Source organism: Gossypium arboreum, chromosome 11, assembly GCF_025698485.1.
Source record: "Gossypium arboreum isolate Shixiya-1 chromosome 11, ASM2569848v2, whole genome shotgun sequence".
Taxonomy (NCBI): Eukaryota; Viridiplantae; Streptophyta; class Magnoliopsida; order Malvales; family Malvaceae; genus Gossypium; species Gossypium arboreum.
This window is the reverse complement of record NC_069080.1, coordinates 31,647,992-31,659,238: the sequence shown is the minus strand read 5'-3', so window position 1 is coordinate 31,659,238 and position 11,247 is coordinate 31,647,992.

Here is an 11,247-nt window from a genome sequence, read left to right as displayed (position 1 = left end):
AGATCGGGCTACTATCAATTGCGAATCCGAGATTCAAACGTGCCCAAGACGCCTTGAGCGAGATATGGTCACTATGAGTTCTGGTGATGCCGTTTGGGCTCACTAATGCCCTGCGGTATTTATGGATTTAATGAATCGAATCTTTAGACCATATTTGGATCGATTCGTAGTCGTGTTCATTGATGACATCTTGGTCTATTCAAGAAATGAGACCGAACATCTTTGAACACCGCGGTTAGTGCTGCAAATTTTACGGGACAAGCAATTATATGCTAAGTTCAAGAAGTGTGAGTTCGGTTAAGAGAGGTTAGCTTCTTGGGTCATGTGGTATCTGCGACGGTATTCGAGTCGACCGAATAAAATTTCAGCCATACTAAATTAGAAGCCTCAGAAATATTACCGAGGTTCAAGCTTTTTGGGGCTTGCTTAGGTTATTACCGACGATTTGTAAAGGCTTCTCAACGATAGCCACGCCGATGACGGTTACTCCAAAAGGACGTTAAGTTCGAATGGACGGAGAAATGCCAAAAAGTTTCGATCAATGAAAACTTATTTGATGAAGCCCCAATTCTAGTGCAACCCGAGTCCGGCAAGGAGTTTGTTATCTATAGCGACGCCTCTCTACTTGGGTTAGGTTGCGTATTAATGCAAAAGGTCGAGTTGTGGCCTATCGTCGAGGCAATTAAAGCCACATGAGAAAAATTATCCGACTCATGATCTCGAATTGGCGCCATCGTATTTGCCTTAAAGATTTGGCGACATTACTTATTTGGTGAAAGGTGCCATGTATACTCGGATCACAAAAGTCTCAAGTATTTAATGACCCAAAGAGACTTAAATCTGCGACAAAGACGTTGGCTCGAGTGTTAAAGGATTATGAGTGATCATTGACTATCACCCGGAAAGGCGAATGTGGTTGCGGATGCCTTGAGTCGTAAATCGTTATTCACTTTACGACGATGAATGTGCACTTGTCTATCCGATCCGACAAAGTGTTAGTGGCTGAATTGAAAGCCAAACCATTATTGACACACCAAATTCGAGAAGCTCGAAAGTCGATGACGAGTTGGTTGCAAAAGCGGGCTGCGTGTGTTCGAACAAGGACTCGGAGTTTCAAATCGACGATGACGATTGTTTGAGGTTCAAAAGTCGTCTGTGTGTCCCAAAGAATTGAACTCATTTCGATAATTCGAATGAAGCCCATTGTAGCCGAATGGCAATCCACCCGGAGTACGAAGATGTACAATGATTTGAAACGTCGATTTTGGTGGCATGGTATGAAGCGAGACATCTCCGACTTTGTTTGAGATGTTTAATATGTCAACAAGTGAAAGCGGAACATCAGTGCCTTGAGGATTACTTCACCAATCACGATACCCGAGTGGAAATGGGATCGAGTCACAATGGACTTTGTATCCGGACCGCCATTGTCGCAAGTAAGAAGGATGCGGTTTGGGTCGTGGTAGATCGATTGACTAAGTCGGCCCACTTTGTCCCCGTCGTCGGATTTTTCAATGGACAAATTAGCGGAATTGTACATTTCTCGATTGTGAGATTACACGGGTGCCTATTTCTATCGTGTCGATAGAGATCCGAGATTTACCTCGCGATTTTGGAAAAAGTTGCAAGAAGCTTTGGGTACCAAGTTGCATTTCAAAGACCGCCTTTCACCCCAAACCGATGGTCAATCCGGCGGATAATTCGGATACTTGAGGATATGTTAAGATGTTGCGTCCTCGAGTTTAGTGGTTCATGGGAACGGTATTTGCCGTTGATTGAATTCACTTACAACAACGACTTTCAATCAAGTATTAAGATGGCACCCTACGAGGCCTTGTACGGTCGTAAATGCCGTACACCATTGTTTTGGACCGAGCTCGGTGAAAGCAAGATTTTCGGGTGGATTTGATTAGGGATGCTGAATGAGAAAGTGAAAGTAATCCGTGAAAGTCTGAAGATAGCCTCCGATCGTTAGAAGTCGTACGCGGATCTGAGGCGTAAGGATATCGAGTATCGGCGGGTGATAAAGTGTTTCTCAAGGTATCGCCTTGGAAAAAGATACTCGTGTTCGTAGTAAGGGCAAGTTGAGCCCGAGGTTCATTGGACCATATGAGATATCGAGCGAGTCGGTCCAGTGGCATATCGCTTGATTTTGCCCCTGAACTCAAAAGGTTCACGATGTCTTTCACGTTTCGATGCTTCGACGCTATAGATCGATCCATCGCACGTGATTAGTCCATCGAAATTGAAATTCAAGCTAATATGAGTTATGAGGAAGAACCGATTCGTATCCTATCACGAGAAGTGAAAGAGTTATGCGAAACAAGCGGGTTCCGCTAGTGAAAGTGTTATGGCTCAAGCACGGGATAGAAGAAGCTACTTGGGAGACCGAGAACTCTATGAAAGAACGATATCCAAACCTATTTACGGTAAGATTTTCGGGGACGAAAATTCCTTAAGAGGGGGAGTTGTGACACCAAAATAGACCCTAGCCGGAATGTGGTTTCGGGACCACAAAACCGAGGCATAACAATAATTTAAAATTTATTTCGATGCCTATAATATGTGAGTATTCATGTATGACATTTTTGATGATTGATTTAGTGTTATAAAGGTGAATTTCACTAGAAAGGACTTGTGTGAGAAAATTTAGAATTGAGATAGGCAAATGTGGAAGTGGCCTATTGATGCACACTAGGAAATGTTGTCCTTGCATGTCAAATTCCCCAAATTTGACTATAGTGGCCGCCATGGTGATGAATATGGGCAAAAGAAAACATGTCTTAAACATGTTTTGCTAGTGGTGCATGTTAGAAATAATAAAATAAGAGTATGGAAAAAAAAGGAAAAAAAAAGTGTTCATCTTTCACCATAGCTCTTGGCGAATGTCCTAAGGAAAGAAAAGAAAAATTTTGCTCATCCATTTTCACTTCTTGGCGAAAATACTAAGGAAAAAGGGGAGGATTTTTGCTTCATGCTTGGTTTGGAAGAGATCTAGAAGGAGATTTGGCTAAGTTTGCATCAAGATTAAGGTATGTATGAGGTTGTGTTAGGAGTTTCATGCATGTCTTGGTTGCTAACTTGATGTGCATGTTAGCCATGGCTCAAATCTTTGTTATGCCATGGAAATGGTATTTGGCCAAAGTTGTTATGGTGATAAAGCCATTGCATGCTAAGTGTGAAGCTTGATGATGATGCATGCAATGATGGATTTTCTACTCATGAGTAAGATTTTGAGTTTTCTCTTGTTTTATCATGATTGAAGTTGAAAAGGAGCATGATTGTCATATTCGCCATGATGCATTCTTGAGCATGATTCATGCTTCTTGCATGATAGTTAAAATTTGTGTTTTGGATGGCTATGGACACCTTGAAAATTCGCCATGCTCATATATGCATATATATGATTGCACATTATGTTTTGGTTATGAACTAAGTGATGAATATATTGGTTTAAAGAAGAAGATGTGGAAGAATGCTTGTGAAATTGCAAGCACAATTCGCCTAGCACACATGTAGGTGCTTGATGCTATATTATAAGTTTTGGGTCACAATGTGCAAAGCATTAATTAGTAAATTGCATGCTGTTTTGTGAGGTATTAAGTGCAAAATTGACCTCAACATGTACATGAATATTCGCCTTGGGTAGCCTATTGAAGGCCTTAGCATTTCCTTGATGCTCGAATAAATTGTATTGAATTGCTTGATGTAGTATAAAATGTGCATGACCATTGTGCATTCAAGCTAAAGGGTGGCCATATGACCATTTAAACTCCTTGTCATATTCGGCCAAAAGCTAGCACAATGAGGTTTTAATAAATTGAATTTGTTTGAATTAGCTCAAGAGCTTAGAGGGCCACAATTGGACAAGGGGAAGGAGAAAGTGATCGAATAGCCGAAAAAGCCGTTCGACAACATCCGAGGTAAGTCCTCAAGAAGTGACCTTACTTGAATTATGTGAGATGACATATGGATGTGTATGATTATTGATTATGTGTGTATGAGTATTTGAATTCCACCCGGCTAAGTCCCAAGGCGAATATGCTAATGATTATAATTGTGTTTGAGCCTTAGTAACGAAAATGAAATATGTATGTCCAATGATTATTGATGTATGTGTGCATGAGAAATTGAATGATATCCGGCTAAACCTCAAGACAATTATGCTGGAATTTATATCCGGCTAAGACCAAGGCAATTGTGCTAGTGGCTATATCCTGCTAAGACCAAGGCATTCGTATGAGTTATTCTATCCGGGCTAAGACCAAGGCATTTGTGCACGTGATTATATCCGGTTATATTCGAAGAATCTTGGGCTGGACGTGAGTGTTGGTTGCTGTAATGAATTCAATTAGTACACTCGAAAAGCCCAAAGGATAAGGTACGTTATATGTGCATTGAAAGTCGACATGTTTGAGCAACATTCGCTCAATCGACTAATGAATTTCAGTTATTGAATTGATTGATATTTTGTGAAATCATATAATGATGAAGTGTGAAGTAAGAATGTGTATTAATGAAATGATGCATTTGGCTATGTGAATGTATTGCTGTAATTAGAGTTGATTATATTCCTTGAGACTTACTAAGCATAAAATGCTTACCCGTTGCTTTGGCTCTCGCTTTTTTTAGATTTCGCTCAAGCAATTGGATTTGGGATCGTTGAAGTCGAAGTCATTCACACTATCAAGCCTCCATTTTGGTATAAATTTTTGGTTGAACTTGAGATGGCATGTATAGGACTACCTCTTGTTTGTTAAATATGTTGTAATATAAGTATGTACGGCCATGCGAAAATGGCTCGAAAAGGGAAGCATGAACTTAGACTAATTGTGGGTTGTATGTATATATTTGGTGTCATGATATGGCTATGGCTTGGAAATGGGAATGTTGGTCATATGATCAGCCATTGGCATGGTTAAAATGATCATATATGAACCTATGTATGGCAAGACTAGTTGATTCATGGAGACTACCAAATAGGTAAGTCCTACCTTAAAAACAGATGCTGCCAGCTGCAGTGGCATGAACGTGAAAAATCACCAAAATTCATAGGAATGGAATTAAATAGTTAATAAGCTATGTAAATGAACCTTGATGAGTCTATTTTCTTATGGAAGAAACGAAATGGTCATAGGAGTTACAGGTTAAGAGATATTAAAACTATTGTGAGACAGGGCCAGAATGGTTTCTGGGTTCCCTGTCGCAACTTTAAAAATTCACTATAAATTATCCAAAAATAATTATGAGACATACCTTATATTTACAGATTCCATTTTGAGTCTAGTTTGATTAGAAACAAACGGCACCAGTATTAAAGCCCTGTACAGAGAGATATTCAAGTTATACCGCGCGAAGGTCAGAGCAGTCGATCCCTGTAACATGGGTGACTTTAACTAATAAACTGTACCAATTGGCCCGACCAAAAATTCTAGAAATAAATCCATGGATGGATATATGAGTCTAAATTCAGGGAAAATTTACGAAACCAGTTTCCGAGTTTTGAAACTCGAGATATGATTTTTAAGGCGACAGTGACGCAGTTTTTCCAGCCTGACTGGAAATGTCCAATGGACGGGCAAAACAAGTGAACTTGGCTTGCTAACCCCTCGTGTCCGACACCGGCGATGGTCTCGGGTTCGGGGTGTTACAAATGCTATACAAATTTTGTCAAGTTTTGGAAGGCGGCTTTGATCGGTGGTTAAAGAGAGGAATCGGTTGCTATTCAAGGTAGGTAGTCAGTACCATTTTGGAATTAGGTGCTATGTAAGGATGTTAATTTTAACGATTAAAGGACTAACATGGGGTTATGACTGAATCTAGGTTTAACGTCATGGGATTTGCTCACTTATCACACACATGTGTGTATCCGTACTCTGTAAGCGGTAATAGGCGTAAAAGCCGTAAATATGTGAGTAACCGTATGCCTTGTTTTGATAATCGGCTGAAAAGCTGAAAATGTGTGTGTTGTTTACTCTGCTATGACTGTAGATCGGTAAAATGTCAAAAAGCCAGAAATATGACGTATGATGCCAAACAAGCGTGCGATCGCACGTGTGGTGAACTGAGTTCATGGAACGTGGGCGTAGACAAGGAAGGCCACCATGAGCGAATTCGTGGGCTTAGGCCGTAGTGGGCCACTTGGGCCACGAAATGGGCCGAGTAAGCCCAATGGGCCTGTGGCCTCACTTGTGTCAAATCAAATGCTAGGTGAAATATGGTTGGGCTTGTCATGTCGCGTACATGGCATAGGCCGTTCTCGGTCACGTTAGGCTGGACTGGGCTGTGTGGGCCCAATGGGCTTGTGGGCTTACACGGATAAAATGTATGTTATGTGGTAAGTTCTGGACTGGGCTACGTCATTCGTATAGCCGTGAATAGTTCTGGGTTAAATGGGCCGTATGGACCCAATAGGCCCGTGGGCCCGCGTGGGTAAATTTCACTGCTAAGCGGGAAGTAGATAAACTTGTCCTGTCGCGCACATGACTTAGGTTGTTTTGAGCCTCGATGGGCCTAAATAGGTCGTATGGGCCCAATGGGCTCGTGGGCCCATACATATAAAATCTGCGGTAAGTGTCTATTAATGAACCGGGCTATGTTGTACACATAGTTGTATCTAAATTTTGGCTAAATGGGCCACACGAGCTTGTGGGCCCACTTGGGCCGAGTAATGGGCCTTAGGCCCACTTGCGTTGTTATGTCTATTTAGGTTATTTAGGTCGCTCGAGGCGATAATGGACCCTCAGTTGGGTCGTTAACACCCTTGACTTGTAAAATTATTGAAATACCCCCGGTTGTAAAATTACTACCCCTAATTTGTGAAATTATTGAAATACCCTTGATTTGTGAAATTATCAAAATATCCCCAACTTGTAAAATTACTGAAATACCCTCGATTTGTAAAATTACCGAAATACCCTTGTAGTATAAAGTTACCGAAATACCCCTATAAGGTAAAATGACTTTTGCCATTGTGGGTAAATGACTAACTTAGACTATGAATTTGACTAATTTGACTATGATCGTATGACTATGTTTTAACTGACTTGACGATGGTTGTACGATTGATATGCTTTTAATATATATTCAAATGATTGTTACTGAGCATGGCCATTCGGTATACACGTATGATGATTGAGTATGACATACACGACATATTGCATGGGGTTGGGACATTGATATGGAAGAAGTTCTGATAGGTTTGCATGGGTCGCACGAGGCGACTGTGGATCCAGTATTGATCTGTTAAGGTTGTATAGGTTGCACGGGATGATTGTGGACCGATGGACGGCTTAGGGCCGCTTAATCTGATTATGGCTCTGTGCCAACCTAAAAATGGCTTTGTGTCATCTTGACTATGGCTTTGTGCCAAACGTATTTACCAGTGGCTATTTGCCTAACATACTTATTGATGACTCTGTGTCGATCGTATTTACCCAAGGCTGTGTGCCGATTATATTACTGTCGCTGATAGCTATGTGCCAAACATAATACAGTTACCAATAGCTTTGTGCCAATTATAATACCGCTACTGAAGGCTTAGAGCCGCATATATACTAGCAGCTTTGCGGCGATTTCGGTTAGTGCCGCAAATGGTGCTAACATTGATGTGCTGGCTGGGTGGGTCAATTTTATCCCCACGTAAGTGTAGGGTTGGTACGGGTGGTGTGTTGGCTGGATCGTGGTGGGATGCATCCTTATACTGTTGCATATTTGTTTATGAGATCTGTCACTGTATTGGGCTTAGGCCCACTTGTTCTATTATTGATTTGGGCTAGGCCCAATTGATTCTGTTATGGGCTGTGACCCAAATGATATTGTAGTGGGCTTTGGCCCATGTGTTCTATGAATCTGGATCTGTCTTTATTCTTGTTAGAGGCTCTAGCACGATCATTTATTCGCTTTCAAGATTACCGATCGTTACTCTAGTAAGGGGATTACAAACTTTGTTTTCATAAACTCACCCTATTTATTAACTGTACAGGTAATCCCCAGCATTAGGAGGATCGTTGCTGCGAGGGACTCGGAGATGGCCACACGACTGCCTTTGGACTTTATTTATGTGTAACACCCTGAAAATTTCTACAGTAAGATATTATCCTTAATATAGTAAAATAGGGAAATAAATTGACAAGAAGAGGAAAATTGAGTTATGTCACTGGAAAGTATATTATGACATATTGATTCAAGAAAGGACTAAATTATAAAAGTGAGAAAATTTTTGTGGCCTAAGAGTAAATACTCAAAATTTGAGGGATTATAGTGTAAATATGAACAAGTTGAAGGACTAATAGTGCAAATATTTTAAGGATGGAATGATCTAGAAACCAAAGAAAATTGATGAATTAGGACCAAATTGAATAGGTGAAGAATTATGAGGGACTAAATTGTAATTTTACCAAATTAAATGATGACTCAAGAATGGAATTTTAAAATATCACAAAGGGCAAAATGGTTAATTGGAAGAGAGAGAAATCTAGAAAGTAATGATGTTGTTGGTGATATTTTATAATTATTTAATTAGATAATTATTATTTATTTATTATTTTAATAAGATATTTTATTATTTTATTATTTTATTTAGTCTATATATATGTGTGTGTGTCTGTGTGGAAAAAAAACACACCAACCATCATTGTCCATGCATCCCACATTAGAAAGAAGAGAAGAGAAGAAAGAAACTTTTCATTCTTTACAATTTAGTCCTTCCACCAAAAATTCACCATTTTCACCTAGAAATCAAAAGAATTTTCATGTTTACCAAGACAGAAAAATAAGAAGGAGACTATGGGAAGCTATAATATCAAGTTAGATTCAAGAAATAGAAGTTGGAGGAGAGAGAAAATCAAGTTAAAAGATTGGAAACAATAAGACAAGGTAAGAACATCAATATTTCCATGTATTTTTAAGTTTGATATTATTGAAAAAGCATGGAAATGAAGCTAAAGTAGAGTTTTCTTATATATGGTTCTATGTCCTTGATATATTAGTGAAGATAAATAAGAGAAAGTGGTGGGAAATATTGTAGAGAAAGGAAATAAGGGTGTAATAAACTTAATAATTAACATTTTGCACTAAAATAGTTTTGGGCAGCAGCAGTAGTCTAAATTTCAAAAATCACCAAAAATTGTAGAAATCGAATCAGAGAATGAATAATATATTAAATTAAATATTATTAAGTCTAGTTTCTTATAGAAGAAACCGTGTAAGCAATGGAATTGTGAATCATGAGATATAATAAATTTTGTGAGACAAGGTCAGAATGATTTCGGTCTCTTCTCTTATTTTCCTCCTTCTCTCAATTGCATTTTCCTTCTTTGTGGTTTAGCCGAATAGCACTTGCCTCCTCTCTCTCGCCACTCATTCAATTTTTTTTGGCTACCCGATTGTCTTTCTGTTTAGAGCCGAATCCCTCTACATTTGAGTAAGGAGTGTGACTGTTTTTTTGTGGGACTCAAATCCTAGAGTGTACCTTAGGGGGCCGAATACTCCGAAGTGGTGGTAAGTTTTTGTTCTTTTGTTTCTAATCTTTGCCATTCACGGTCTTAGTTAACAAGGTGGTAATGCTATACAGATTTTGTCAAGTTTTGGAAGGCGGCTTTGATCGGTGGTTAAAGAGAGGAATCAGTTGCTATTCAAGGTAGGCAGTCAGTACCATTTTGGAATCAGGTGCTATGTAAGGGTGTTAATTTTAACGATTAAAGGACTAACGTGGGGTTATGATTGAATCTAGGTTTAGCGTTGTGGGATTTGCTCACTTATCACAAACAAAGTGTGTATCCGTGCTCTGTAAGCGATAATAGGTGTAAAGGCCGTAAAAATGGGTGTAACCGTATACCTTGTTTTGATAATCGGCTAAAAAGCCGAAAATGTGTGTTGTTTACTCTGCTATGACTGTAGATCGGTAAAATGCCGAAAAGCCAGAAATATGACGTATGATGCCACACGAGCGCGCGATCACGCGTGTGGTGAACTAAGTTCATGGAACGTGGGCATACGACGAGGAAGGCCACCATGAGCGAATTCGTGGGCTTAGGCCGTAGTGGGCCACTTGGGCCACGAAATGGGCCGAATAGGCCCAATGGGCCTGTGGGCCCACTTGTGTCAAATCAACTGCTAGGTGGAATATGGTTAGGCTTGTCATGTCGCGTACATGGCGTAGGCCATTCTCGGTCATGTTGGGCCAGACTGGGCTATGTGGGCCCAATGGGCTTATGGGCCTACACGGATAAAATGTATGTTATGTGGTAAGTTCTGGATTGGGCTACGTCGTTCGTATAGCCGTGAATAGTTCTGGGTTAAATGGGCCGTATGGGCCCGTGGGCCGCGTAGATAAATTTCGCTGCTAAGTGGGAAGTAGATAAACTTGTCATGTCGCGCACATAACTTAGGTTGTTTTGGGCCTCGATGGGCCTAAATGGGCCGTATGGGTCTAATGGGCTCGTGGGCCCATACAGATAAAAATCTGCGATAAGTGTCTATTAATGAACTAGGCTATGTTGTACACATAGTTGTATCTAAATTTTGGCTAAATGGGGCACACGAGCGTGTGGGCCCACTTGGGCCGAGTAATGGGCCTTAGGCCTACTTGTGCCGTTATGTCTGTTTAGGTTACTTAAGTCGCTCGAGGCAATAATAGACCTTTGGTTGGGTCGTTAAGACCCAAGACTTGTAAAATTACTGAAATACCTTCGGGTTGTAAAATTACCAAAATACCTTTAATTTGTGAAATTATTGAAATACCCTTGATTTGTGAAATTACTGAAATACCCTCGACTTGTAAAATTACTGAAATACTCCCGATTTGTAAAATTACCGAAATACCCTTGTAGTGTAAAGTTACCAAAATACCCCTGTTGGGTAAAATGACTATTTTGCCCTTGTGGGTAAATGACCGACTTATACTATGAATTTAATCGATTTGGCTATGATCGTATGACTGTATTTTAACTGACTTGACGGTGGTTGTACCACTGATATGCTTTTAATATATCTTTAAATGATTGTTACTGAGCATGACTATTCGGCATACACGTGTGATGATTGAGCATGACATACACGCCATATTGCTTGGGGTTGGGACATTGATACGGAAGAAGTTCTGATAGGTTCCCATGGGTCGCACGAGATGACTGTGGATACAGTATTGATCTGTTGAGGTTGGATGGGTCCCACAGGATGACTGTGGATCGATGGACGGTTTAGTGTCGCTTAATCTGATTATGGCTCTGTGCCAACCTAAAAATG